This window comes from Lampetra planeri, chromosome 4 (genome assembly GCF_965212315.1).
Source record: "Lampetra planeri chromosome 4, kcLamPlan1.2.h2, whole genome shotgun sequence".
Lineage (NCBI taxonomy): Eukaryota > Metazoa > Chordata > Hyperoartia > Petromyzontiformes > Petromyzontidae > Lampetra > Lampetra planeri.
Genome location: NC_136110.1, coordinates 19,361,262 through 19,373,777, shown reverse-complemented (window position 1 = coordinate 19,373,777; position 12,516 = coordinate 19,361,262). Strand labels below are relative to the sequence as shown.

At 55.6% G+C, this 12,516-nt stretch overlaps 1 protein-coding gene across 2 annotated transcripts in view; it reads left to right on the top strand.

Annotated features, from left to right (window-relative positions):
* Positions 1–11,978: 11,978 nt before the first annotated feature.
* Positions 11,979–12,516, top strand: part of LOC144717776 (putative E3 ubiquitin-protein ligase RNF144A) — a 41,429-nt gene continuing 40,891 nt past the window's right edge. For both annotated transcript variants that reach the window (XM_078593425.1, XM_078593424.1), the window contains exon 1: positions 11,979–12,315. The gene's annotated coding sequence lies outside the window, so the exon portion shown is untranslated. The remainder of the gene's footprint in view (positions 12,316–12,516) is intronic.

Genomic DNA, 12,516 nt, shown 5'->3' with positions numbered 1-12,516 from the left:
GTGTGTATGCATGCACGAGGCAAGTCTTAATGCAGGGCATTGATGCAAACGCAGCGAAAATGGAAATGGGGCCAAAAACACCGGAGGCTCTTTTCATCCTCCCTGGCGTGAAACCCGACCACCCTGACATTTCCACAGAGGGGCCTCCTACCGGCCGCGACTGTTGCTATGAACGACTGATTGAGCTGCTCACAAACGGGTCCTGTGTTCGTGCCCAGAGCCCCTTTCCTCTGGATCTTCGTCGGCCATTCCCATGTTACAGGGTGCTTTAAAAAAAAATTGGTTAACACTTATATGGGACTATCGTCTTTAATGGAAAAGAACGGATAACACGCTGTGCCGTGATAACAAATGTATGTTAATAGCTGCAAAGAGTCTCCACTTGTTCACCATCATTGTCAACACGTGCTTGGAATATTCTCCAGGTGGTCTCCAAAGCCCGGAGGCACATTTCTCGTGGTGTTGTTGCAAATTCTCAGAAGTGAGACTTGTATTGTTTTTGGTTTCGCAAAGCGCGCATTGTGAGATTTATCCAGGTGTGGCGATGGTTGTGGTGATGGCGGTACCCGTGGCAGTACTGTTAAAGTGGCAGTACTGTAGCAGTGATGGTGGTCCACAATGTGTCGTTAAACCCGCCACCACCCGGCAAAGCCAATTAGTAAGGTTTCGTCACGTGAAAAAAAACATTGCAGTGAGTTACGACTTCAGCACACCGGTGTGTTGGGAGAGTAAACCCACGATATTTACAATTCGTTGGTGATTACAACCAGCCTCATCAGACGATTAGCCAGAATTGTGGCATTTGTGTTGGTGCTGGTGCAAGTGGTACTGATGCTAGTGGTGGCAGTGTTATCGGTGTTGATGGTGATGTTGCTCCCGGTGCTGGTGGTGGTCCATTTCCTGAGAACCCCTCTAATCCTATTGCAATGATAATTGGGCCCAGGAATGCATCAATAAGTGGATTATGCTAATTACAGTTTCATTGACCTCACTGCAGCCGGGCAGTGGTGGCTGTTCGCTGCCTGTGACCCAGCACTGCGGAGGCATCAGAGAGGGTTGGTGGTTCACACGCACACACAGATATGAAACTCCCTTCCCGTGGACATCGCGGTGCCACACCCCTGGCTCGCCAGAAGGCAGTAACAGCAAGTTGCAAAACCGCCATCTGTTTCCGTCTGTATCGAGCAGGGCTCTGCAACCAAAACAACAAGAGGAGAACCATTATGAGATCTCTTTTACCAGTGGCAAAATATAATGGTAGGTTTTTACCCTTTTAACTGGTACAAAACTGACACCTTTATTCAAGGCATCATGTTTGCAATGACCATAACACAAGTAGTCAATTGTGGTGCCACAGCGACGGGGCCGCTCGGCCGAGCCAGGGAGCCGCCCGGCTTCCACCGCCGCACTGCCCCCCATCACCCCCCCCACATAAACACGCACCCGCACCCACGTAGGGCCTCGTGGTCGGGTCACCTACCCTGAGTTTTCACCCGAGGGCCCCCTAGGGGGGTTACCCCACGGTTTCTCAGGGCCAGGGAATTGGACAGGACCCTTCCCAGGCCAAGTAACACTGCGGCGCCGTGGGCGGATTTGAGATCGCACGACCACGGCGAGCTCAGAGAGCCCCGCAGTTAGAAACGCATACAAACACAAACACGGGTCAGCAAGGCAGATAGCTGGGATCAGGACCCGGGACGACTGATTGGTCGAAAGTTCAAAGGCCGGCGGGATCGCAAAAGAGCGGGAAATCCTAGGCTCAGGATTGGTCGAGAGACCAAGGCGGTCGGGACGGGGGCGCCTAGCCTTTGATGTGAATAGTTTAAAAGAAAACGCAGGGGCAGTAGGGAAGTCTCTTCTTCTGGAGTTTGGACACGGAGTCGGCGACGAAGGAGTCATCGGGCGAGCCGCTAGATTGTCTGCAGGACGATCTGAGCGCCGCAGGGTCACCAGGGACTACAGACGGTATCGTGTTGCGCGCCTTACAACACCTCAGAGCGGAGAGTAGGATCCGTGGGAGAGGATTAGTTCGGGGTAAGGACGGGTAGGAAAGCGGTTTAGCGGAGGGCGCAGCATAGAGTGGGTTAGGAGCGCCTTGCAGGCCCGCACACACACACGGGTGGCTCGGTGGGTTAACAAGGGCTAATAAAATCTCGAGCGTAGTAACGGAACCGTTTTGTTGGGTGTTTTTGAACGTGGTATTAGCGTGCACTGCATTCGCGGGTGTGTGGTCGTTGTATGCATAAAGGCCGTGGTCTCTGTACGATTGTGCGGGTACGGAGGTGTGTGCGTTAACGCCCGGGGAGAGCACTTTTGTGTGTTGGCGTGACTACGCAGCCGTGTGAGAGGAGAATCGTCCTTGTACGGTATTTGTCTCGCGCGCACGGCGGCGGCTTGAGTCGTTGTGTCGGCGTGTGCCCCGCTTGTGTGTGCTCGTTACTTGCGTAAGCTCTCGGCGTGCGTAATCGGCGTACCCCAGGTGCGCGATCGTAACGTGAGCGGCCAGTGCGGCGCAGAGCGGCGCAAGAGTGGGTCTCGCGTGTGGAGCTGTATGTGTGTGCGCGCACGTTCACGACGTGTGTAACACAGGTGCGCGATCCTAACGTGAGTGGTCAGTGTTGGGTGAGTGCCGTGCAGAGCTGTGTGTGGGTGCGCGCGTACGTGGTTAACCATGCCTGCTACGCGGACCCGCGGTGGAGGGGAATCCTCGGGTGACGGCTCCCACACCATGGGTGAGGAGCCTAGCGGCGGTTCGCTTAGCAGCGGGGGGGCGATTGATGATGTTAGTCCGGCCGTTAGTATTATCGAGGGAGGGATCTCGGGGGCTAGCGACCCCCACAAATTGGTGTCAGAAGCGGTACGGACCCCCGCGTTACCTCACGCTAAAATAAGACTAATATTTACCGGCAGGGGGGCCCCTTCGTGGAAGGCATTCGCCCGCAATCTCTTAGGGGCTAAGGAAATTAATGGATGGACGGACGTGCAGGCAGTACGTCAACTTAATATGAATCTTGATGGGCGGGCAGCCGATTTTGTAGAAGCGTTACCCGCGAGCGCACAGACACAGCTAGAGGAGCTGATGCGCCGACTCGATCAGCGTTTTGGCACGCGTGACGAGGAGGAAGCAAAATCGGCCTTAGAGGCGCGCCGTCGCCAACCTGGCGAAGATCTCCGTGATTACGCCGAGGATGTGCGCGAGTTAACAAAGATCGCACGCCCGGGGTACGCAACTGAGGTTATTGAGGAACTGGCTGCCGAGAAAATCCAGCGGTACCTGTCTCGCACGGCGTGGTGGCAGCCAGACATGAGCTGCCCACGTCTTCCCTTTAACACCCTTGTCGAGCGCGCACGTAAGTGTGAAAGAATTCACAGCGAACGCGCGCAGCTCCGGGGGCTGGGACGAGAGCGCGCCATTGCGAGCCTGCTCTCGGAAGACGAGGAGGAGGAACAGGAGCTCGCGAGGACGGTAAGGGGCCGGGAAAGAGAGCCTCCAGTGTCCCGCGAGACAACCCCGGGATGGGTTGCCGGTATACAAACGGGTATAAAGGATGTCTCCGGCCAGGTAACCCAGATAGACAACAAGGTAAACCAAGTAGGTGAGGAAACGAATAAAAATATGGCCAAACTGCAATCCTCCGTTGAGACCATCCGATCCGAAATGGGGGACCTACGCGCCACGGTGGGAGGGTTATCTGGGAGGGTAGCCCGACTAGAGGCGGAGGGTGGACAGCGGCGTAATGGGGGGGGAGGGAGTGGGCAGGGGGCCCACTACGGAGCCACCCCCCCTCCCCGGGCATGTTATATGTGCGATCGCCGAGGGCATCTAGTGAGAGACTGTCCTGAAATCACCCGAGCTAGGCAGGCGCGGGGGTTAAACTCCAACGCCTCCTAGTGAGCGGACCAACTAGGGGTGCAATCGACGCGGTCCCGATACAAATAGACGGTAATGAGAATAATGGCGAGCGAGTGATCCATAAACAGGTTACAACAACAACACCCAAGGGCGCCGGGACCTCGGGCGATTGGCTGCGGGAGCTGGTGGCAGGGATAACGGGAGCCACGTCGCTGGTGGAAGGCCAGGTGAACGGGCAGCGCACCCGGATCCTGCTGGACACGGGCGCTGTGGCCTCTCTCATGAGCGCCGCGCACTGCAGCATGCTCGGGGTGGACGTGGGCTGCCTGCAGGCCCCGGATCGCGCGCTGCACACGGCAAGCGGAGCCGGGATGGGGTTGCTGGGGAAGGTCTCCCTCGAGGTCCGTCTAGGAAACCAGGTGTGCACACAGGAATTCTACGTTTCGAGTGTGTTGTGCCACGAGTGCATTGCAGGAACGGACCTCCTGGAAAAGTTGGGACTTAACGTACAGCCCCGGCAACGATGCGCTACGGTGGAGGGCAGCGGGGAGCGGATTCCGTTCCTAGGACAGGAGCCGAATCGCCCACGCTTCACACCCGTGGCCGCTACGCTGGTGTCGGCCGTCACCATCGGGCCTCTCGCCGAGATGCTGGTGCCAGTGGCAACCCTCTCCACCGACCCAACCCACCGACCATCGGGCGAGGTAATGCTGACTCCTCACCCGGAGTTGGCATCGCGATACGGGGTGGTAGGGTCAGCCACACTGGTAAACGCAGATGGGGGCCGGCTGTTTATACGTGTGTTTAACCCCCACAGTACCCCAGCGATACTGCGGCGGCGCACCCCGATAGCCACCGTACACCCCCTGCACGCACGCCACTCTAACGACTCGGTGTTCGCACTCTGGGCTGAGGACCCCGGGCGTCCTGAGGGTGACCAGGACCTGGCCTGGCGAGTCGGCCCGACTCCCCGAGCCGAGGTCGTTCCCCTGCTCGACGCGTTACATGTACCATGGGCGGATTTACCTAAGGGAGAGGCCGATCGGCTGCGCGAGTTACTGCGGGAGTATGCCGACGTATTCAGTGAACACAACTCGGACGTGGGTCGGACCGATCTTGTTAAGCACCAAATTGACACCGGTGCAGCCCGACCAATCAAACTCCCTGCGTACCGAGTGGGCGCACCCGAACGCGCCCAAATCAAAGAGGCAGTTGGGGACATGCTTCGCGATAACATAATTCAGCCCTCGGCGAGCCCCTGGTCAGCCCCAGTGGTACTAGTAACGAAAAAGGATGGGTCAACCCGGTTCTGCGTCGATTACCGTAAACTAAATGCAGTCACGCTCGGCGATGCCTTCCCCATACCCCGCATCGACGACACCTTCGACAGCCTCGCCGGAGCGCGATATTTTTCCACCCTCGATCTCGCGTCCGGGTACTGGCAGGTGGAGATGACGGAGGAGGATCGGCCAAAAACAGCATTCACCACCCCGATGGGCCTGTTTGAGTTTCAAGTGTTGCCGTTCGGACTCACTAACGCGCCCGCGACGTTCCAGCGGTTGATGGAGTTGGTGATGCGGGGCTTGCAGTGGGAACAGTGCCTGATTTACTTGGACGATGTGATAGTGTTCAGTAGATCTTTGTCTGAGCATTGGTCCAGGCTTCGAGAGGTGTTCCAGCGACTGCGAGCGGCTCATCTCAAGCTCAAGCCACGTAAGTGTTACATCGCACAACGCGAGGTGGGGTACCTCGGGCATCGCGTCAGCGAGGCAGGCGTGCACACCGATCCGGAGAAGGTACGCGCCGTAGTGGAGTGGCCACGGCCAAGGAATCTGACGGAGATCAGATCATTTTTGGGGCTCGCCACCTATTATCGTCGATTTGTAAAGGGATTCAGTGAGATTGCACGCCCTCTCACCCAACTCACCTCCCCTAAGCACCCCTACCAGTGGACGGGGGCCTGCCAGACGGCCTTCACCACTCTCAAAGATCACCTCACCCACGCCCCCACCCTCGCTTTCCCCGATTTTACCACCGATTTTATTTTGGACACCGACGCCTGCAGCAGCGGGCTGGGCGCGGTGTTGTCACAAGTACAGGATGGGACGGAACGAGTCATCGCGTACGCCAGCCGGACCTTGAGTGGGGCCGAGCTGAACTATTGCGTGACCCGCCAAGAGTTGTACGCCGTAATTTTCGCATGCAAACAGTTCCGGCCGTATTTGTACGGCAGGAGATGTCGCGTACGCACTGACCATTATGCTCTGCAGTTCCTTCTTACATTCAAGGAGCCGCGGGGGCAGATGGCCCGGTGGTTGGCGCAGTTGCAGGAGTACAACCTGCAAATCGAGTATCGGGCTGGCCGGACGCATGCAAACGCGGACGCCTTGTCGAGGCGACCCACGGTGTTCGCCGAGACGAGGGCGGAGGAGGCCTGCCCGTGTTTCACGGGGGGACGCTGCCGGCAGGCAACGGACCCCCGAGAGGCCGCGGCCACTGACCCCCCCCCAGCGAGAGAGAGTGCAGTGTGCGCCACAGAGACCCTCGCAGGTGGCACCGAGGATCCCGTCGACCGCCCGGCAAGCGCGGGACCCGCAGCTCGGGACCCGATCGGACGGATCCAGGAGGACGTCGGCTGCGCCTTCCCGGGCCTGAACGACGAGCAGCTGAGACAGACCCAGCAGCGAGATCCGGATCTGGCGGCGGTGGAGGCGACACTGCGTGAGAAGGAGGATGCACTACCAGGGCCCTGGAGCGGTTTGTATGCCCGGTTGTGTGTGGAAAACGGGGTGGTGAGGGAACTGGCCGACGCTGGGCAGCCTGGGTGCATCTGCGTTCCCGCCCATGTGCGACCCCAACTACTACGACTGGTACACGACCACCCGCTCGGGGGCCATGATGGGGAACGGCGCACCTGGGAGACTCTGCGTCGCCAGTATCTCTGGCCTAAATTGGCACAAGATGTGGCCGCCTGGGTGCAGGGCTGCCGGGCCTGTCAGCAGTGTGGGCAAAAGCCGGCGAGGTACCAGGTACCCCTGAGGCCGTTCCGAGTCAGTCGGACGAATCAGTTGGTCGGAATCGACCTGCAGGGGCCCTTTCCACGATCCCACCGGGGCAACCGATATATTCTTGTAGCGGTGGAGTACTTCACCCGCTACCCCGTGGCGGTGGCTATCCCGGATAAAACAGCCCTCGTAGTGGCCCGGGCCTTCGTGGAAAACTACGTACTTAAGTGCGGGATCCCCGAACGAGTCATTACCGACCAGGGTAGTGAATTTGAGGCCGAACTATTCCAGGCGCTGTGCCGAGAGTTCGGGATCCAGAAGGACCGAACCACGGCATATCACCCCCAGGCGAACGGGATGGTAGAGAGGATGAACCAGACTCTGGCCGGGAAGCTTAAACGCATGGCAGCCGCGAATCAACAGGACTGGGACGAACACCTCCCCTATGCCCTGTTCGCCTACACCACCGCCGTTCACACATCTACAGGACAGACCCCGATCCTAATGATGTTTGGTCGCGAGTCTCGCCTGCCCGCAGATCTGCTGTTCGGTGTCCCTCCGCCGCAACGGGAGGAAGGGAGCCACCCCGTGGAGCACTTGCTGGAGACCCTGCGAGGGGCCAGGGGCCGAGCCTACCCGCACGGAGAGGCCGCGCACCAGCGGCAAGAGCAGGGCGCCCGACCCCGTATGGAGCCCCCCTTCTACACTGCGGGCTCCGAGGTGTGGCTGTACACTCCCCGCGTCGGTGCCGGACAGGTGGGGAAGCTGACCACCTACTGGCGAGGACCCTGAATTGTGAGACGGCAGATCTCACCATGGACGGTGCTGATTCAGGGAGGAGAGAGGGGCCGGGAGATGGTGGTCAACATCCGCCGACTGAAGCCGTGGCGAGCAGCCCCCGAGGGGGGGAGCCCCGCCGTCCAAGTACCCCGAAACCCCGGGGTCCCCCCACCCCCCGTGCCCGGGGGCCTCGCGCAGTATATGGGCCCCACGGAGCCCCGGGCTCCGAGGGGCCCCGGGCGGGGCCGGGGGCGACGAGGACGGCGACCCTTAAACCCCACCGCCTCTGAGTTTGTTCCCCAGCCCGCAGGTGCCAGAGACCGAGGGGAGCCGTTGGAATGGAGGAGGAGACCACCGCCGGAGCCCCAGGAGACGGAGCCGCCACCCCCGAGGCCAGCCACAAGGGCCGGGCGAATCCCGCGGACCCCGCGGCGATACCTCGTGGGGGCAACCCAGGCGAGGTGCTCCAGTCAACCCGGGACGGGGACTGGCACCCCGGGGGGCTATGTGGTGCCACAGCGACGGGGCCGCTCGGCCGAGCCAGGGAGCCGCCCGGCTTCCACCGCCGCACTGCCCCCCATTACCCCCCCACATAAACACGCACCCGCACCCACGTAGGGCCTCGTGGTCGGGTCACCTACCCTGAGTTTTCACCCGAGGGCCCCCTAGGGGGGTTACCCCACGGTTTCTCAGGGCCAGGGAATTGGACAGGACCCTTCCCAGGCCAAGTAACACTGCGGCGCCGTGGGCGGATTTGAGATCGCACGACCACGGCGAGCTCAGAGAGCCCCGCAGTTAGAAACGCATACAAACACAAACACGGGTCAGCAAGGCAGATAGCTGGGATCAGGACCCGGGACGACTGATTGGTCGAAAGTTCAAAGGCCGGCGGGATCGCAAAAGAGCGGGAAATCCTAGGCTCAGGATTGGTCGAGAGACCAAGGCGGTCGGGACGGGGGCGCCTAGCCTTTGATGTGAATAGTTGAAAAGAAAACGCAGGGGCAGTAGGGAAGTCTCTTCTTCTGGAGTTTGGACACGGAGTCGGCGACGAAGGAGTCATCGGGCGAGCCGCTAGATTGTCTGCAGGACGATCTGAGCGCCGCAGGGTCACCAGGGACTACAGACGGTATCGTGTTGCGTGCCTTACAACACCTCAGAGCGGAGAGTAGGATCCGTGGGAGAGGATTAGTTCGGGGTAAGGACGGGTAGGAAAGCGGTTTAGCGGAGGGCGCAGCACAATAAAGCAAACAAAAAGAAGCAACTCTGATAAGGATAATAATATGCACTGTCCTTGAAGTTGATTGGCCCACACCCGAGACGGCTTTCTTTAGAGCCTAGTCCCCATTGGTGTAGGGCCAGATGACACCAGAAGGCGTACAACTGTAGGCGTACAACTGTACGCCTTCTGGTGTCATCTGGCCCTACACCAATGGGGACTAGGCTCTAAAGAAAGCCGTCTCGGGTGTGGGCCAATCAACTTCAAGGACAGTGCATATTATTATCCTTATCAGAGTTGCTTCTTTTTGTTTGCTTTATTGACTACTTGTGTTGTGGTCATTGCAAACATGATGCCTTGAATAAAGGTGTCAGTTTTGTACCAGTTAAAAGGGTAAAAACCTACCATTAAGAGGAGAACCATTTCAGGCATTTTTTTCGAATTCGGTGAAAAGAAAACCCAATATTTCAAGAGCCACAATCTCCGTGAGTAGGAGACGATCCTGAATAAATAAAGAGTTACGGAGCAGTCTCTACGAACCGCAGGGATCCGACCCTCTGGCCCATGCTAAACTGAACTTCCATGGTGAAGTGGACTTCCATGGTCAGCGTGGGCACGGCTCGTTAAACAACGTAACAAGAGGAGCCATATTTTCATATTTCCGCAGTTCATTAAAGAGCCGCATGCGGCTCCCGAGCTGCATGTTGCTGACCCCCTGGTAGTGTTGCCCCCTCCCCCAACCTCGTGTGTTGCGTGGTTTTTTTTCCGGGTGCTCCGCTTTATTCTCTCACTTCTATAAAAATGCTCAGTAATTGACAAAAAAAATCTTAAGATTAAATACAATGCAGGGCCCTCTTGAAAAAGAGTCATATGGCTCGGTGTGGATTTCCTGGATACAAAAATAAAATAAACCACAGGTCCACCCATAATGCAATTTGCCAGCAACATTTTATAATTATGCTGGCTTTTAATACAAATTAAAGCTGATTTTATTTATTATTTATACGTTTTGCTTTTTGAAACGTGTGTCTGCTACTCAACAGAGACTTAATAGGTAACTCCATACACCGATTTTAAAACTGGTAATCAGGAAACACACTAAACATTTACTTCTCATCAGGCCTTATGGTTTAAATAAGTGTCGTCTCCAACTCTTTCTCATCCACTCTGTCTCTTTGCTGGCCTCTAAATATAGGTGCTATGAAGAAGGGTCATTGCCTGAAACGTCGCCTAGTATATACTAGGGGTGCCACGTTGGTGATATGTTAACTACCTCGCCTAGTATACAGGAGGTCGTGAGTTTGATTCCGATCCTGACGCCTGCTGTATATTTGGAGTTTGCATGTTTCACTTTCCCCGTGGTCGCGTGGATTTTTCTCCGGGTGCTCCAGTTTTTGCCTCCACAATTAGAATCAACATCTCGCGTTTAGTGTATTTGGCTGCATTTTACATTTCCACCCCATAAGCCACTTCGTTGAGCTATCATTTGTGGCCAGGTGGCTTCGGAAAAGTGTGCCTTCCCTGGTAAAATACATGTTTTATATATAGTTTTAGTTTAGTTTATATATCGGAATCAGAATGTTCATTCATACTGGAGGAATCCGATGAGATATAAAGCTCTTTTTCACATGTCCAGTAGGGGCGGGTCAGAACGTTACAACAACTAATACAAAAACACGATAGGAGTACAACGTTTAGGAAAGGTAAGGGGCCGTCCATAAATGACGTCACGCACCTGGAGGGGGGGGGATTTGTGACGAGGGGGGGGGGGGTTGAGAAATGTGACGGCACATCAAATGCGCAACTTTAAATAAATATAGACAACACGTTCTCCTTAATTAAATAGACTTTTTTTTTTATAAATGTTTTCTCCTACGACAGAGTGCAGCGCCACATTAAATACGCACTACAATGACAATAGTTTAAAGCGATTTGAAGCATGTTTGATTTTCAAAATGGAAATATGGTTTGGGGGGGGGGGCTTTGTGACGTCATATTAGAGGGGGGGGTCTGACTTTTTGCGACGCCGTGTGACGAGGGGGGGGGGTCAAAAATCGTCCAAAATCGCGTGACGTCATTTATGGATGGCCCCTAAACAAATCACTTAAAATATATATGCAAATAAAACTCAATTATTTAACTTGCCAGGTAAAGTCCACTGAGGTATTCATTTATTTTTCAGAAACGACGTGGCCCACAAATGATAGATCAACAAAGGGGGTTATCATGTGGAAATGTATCGCAGCAAAATAATCTAAATGATCTCACGCCGTGGTCAGGACCAATGTTGGCTGTGAGCAGGGTCATTTTTCTATTTGGACATATGTGAAAACTCCTTAGATACCTGTGCACAAGAGCTTTATAGCTTATCGGATTTCTCCTCCAGTATAAATATGGGAACTCGTCTACCGACGAACATTCGGTTTACGAACTTTCAGATGTACGAACAAACGTGTCTGCATATCCAATTGATTGTTCGGACTGAGAGTCGTAAGCACCTGTTGTGAACATGCAAAACACACGTGTTCTGATAATATATGGCATTGTTTTTGAAACTGATTGGCCAACATCAGAGACAGCCTTCTTTAGGGCCTAGTCTCACCAGTGTCAGACCAGAAAATGCTAAAAGGCGAACAGATCCTAACTTGTTAGGCTATGTCCTCTGTAACCTAACTGTACTCTGCAACCTAACTCGTTATGTTATGTCCTCTGGGACCTAACTGTCCTCTGGAACCTAACTCGTTATGTTATGTCATCTGGAACCTAACTGCCCTCTGGAACCTAACTCATTAGGTTATGTCCTCTGGAACGTAACTCGCTAGATTCTATACTCTGTAACCTCACTGTCCTCTGGAACCTAACTGTCCTCTGGAACCTAACTTGTTATGTTATGTCCTCTGGGACCTAACTGCCCTCTGCAACCTAACTCGTTATGTTATGTCCTCTGGGACCTAACTGCCCTCTGGAACCTAATTCGTTAGGTTATGTCATCTGGAAACTAACTATACTCTGGAACCTAACCCGTTCGTTAGTCGAGGGGTCGTTGTGTTCAGATTAATTTGTTTAAAGGCAAGGCTACGTGACGAGCAGGCCACGTGCTCCGCGCCAACCAATCAGAGCCGTCTTCCCCCGGGGGGTGACGGGGGGACTCCGTCCGGGCTCTTGCGATCAACTCGCGGCTCCGCCTCACCGCTCCCTCGGCTCCCCGAGGCTTCCTCCACACCTCCTCTGCGCTCCCGTTACCCCGCGCGGGTGTCGTCGCGGTTGCTCTGGGGTCTGGCGGCGTCTGCTAGAATCCGCTGGGATTCGCGTACGGCGTTCTTGGGGTTGGTGGGTGGTGTTTGCGCCGGGGGAGCCGCCCGGATACCGCACCTCGGCTAGTTGCCCTGCCCGGGGAGGCGCCCCTCGTCCCGCAGGGCCGTGCGCGGCGAGACGTAGGCCCGCCTTCGGGACCCGCCCAGGTAACATTGACGGACAATATTGCGGTGGTGGCATTGTTATAATGTCAATAATTATATTGTAATGCGTTGAATGATTTTTATGGCACGTGCTTGATTCACTTACTGTTATTCTTTAGCAATGGAGCGTGTTTTATGTACTGTCTATATTAATCTTGAATAATGCCGACATCCAATGACATTGTTATCTAATGTTATTCATGT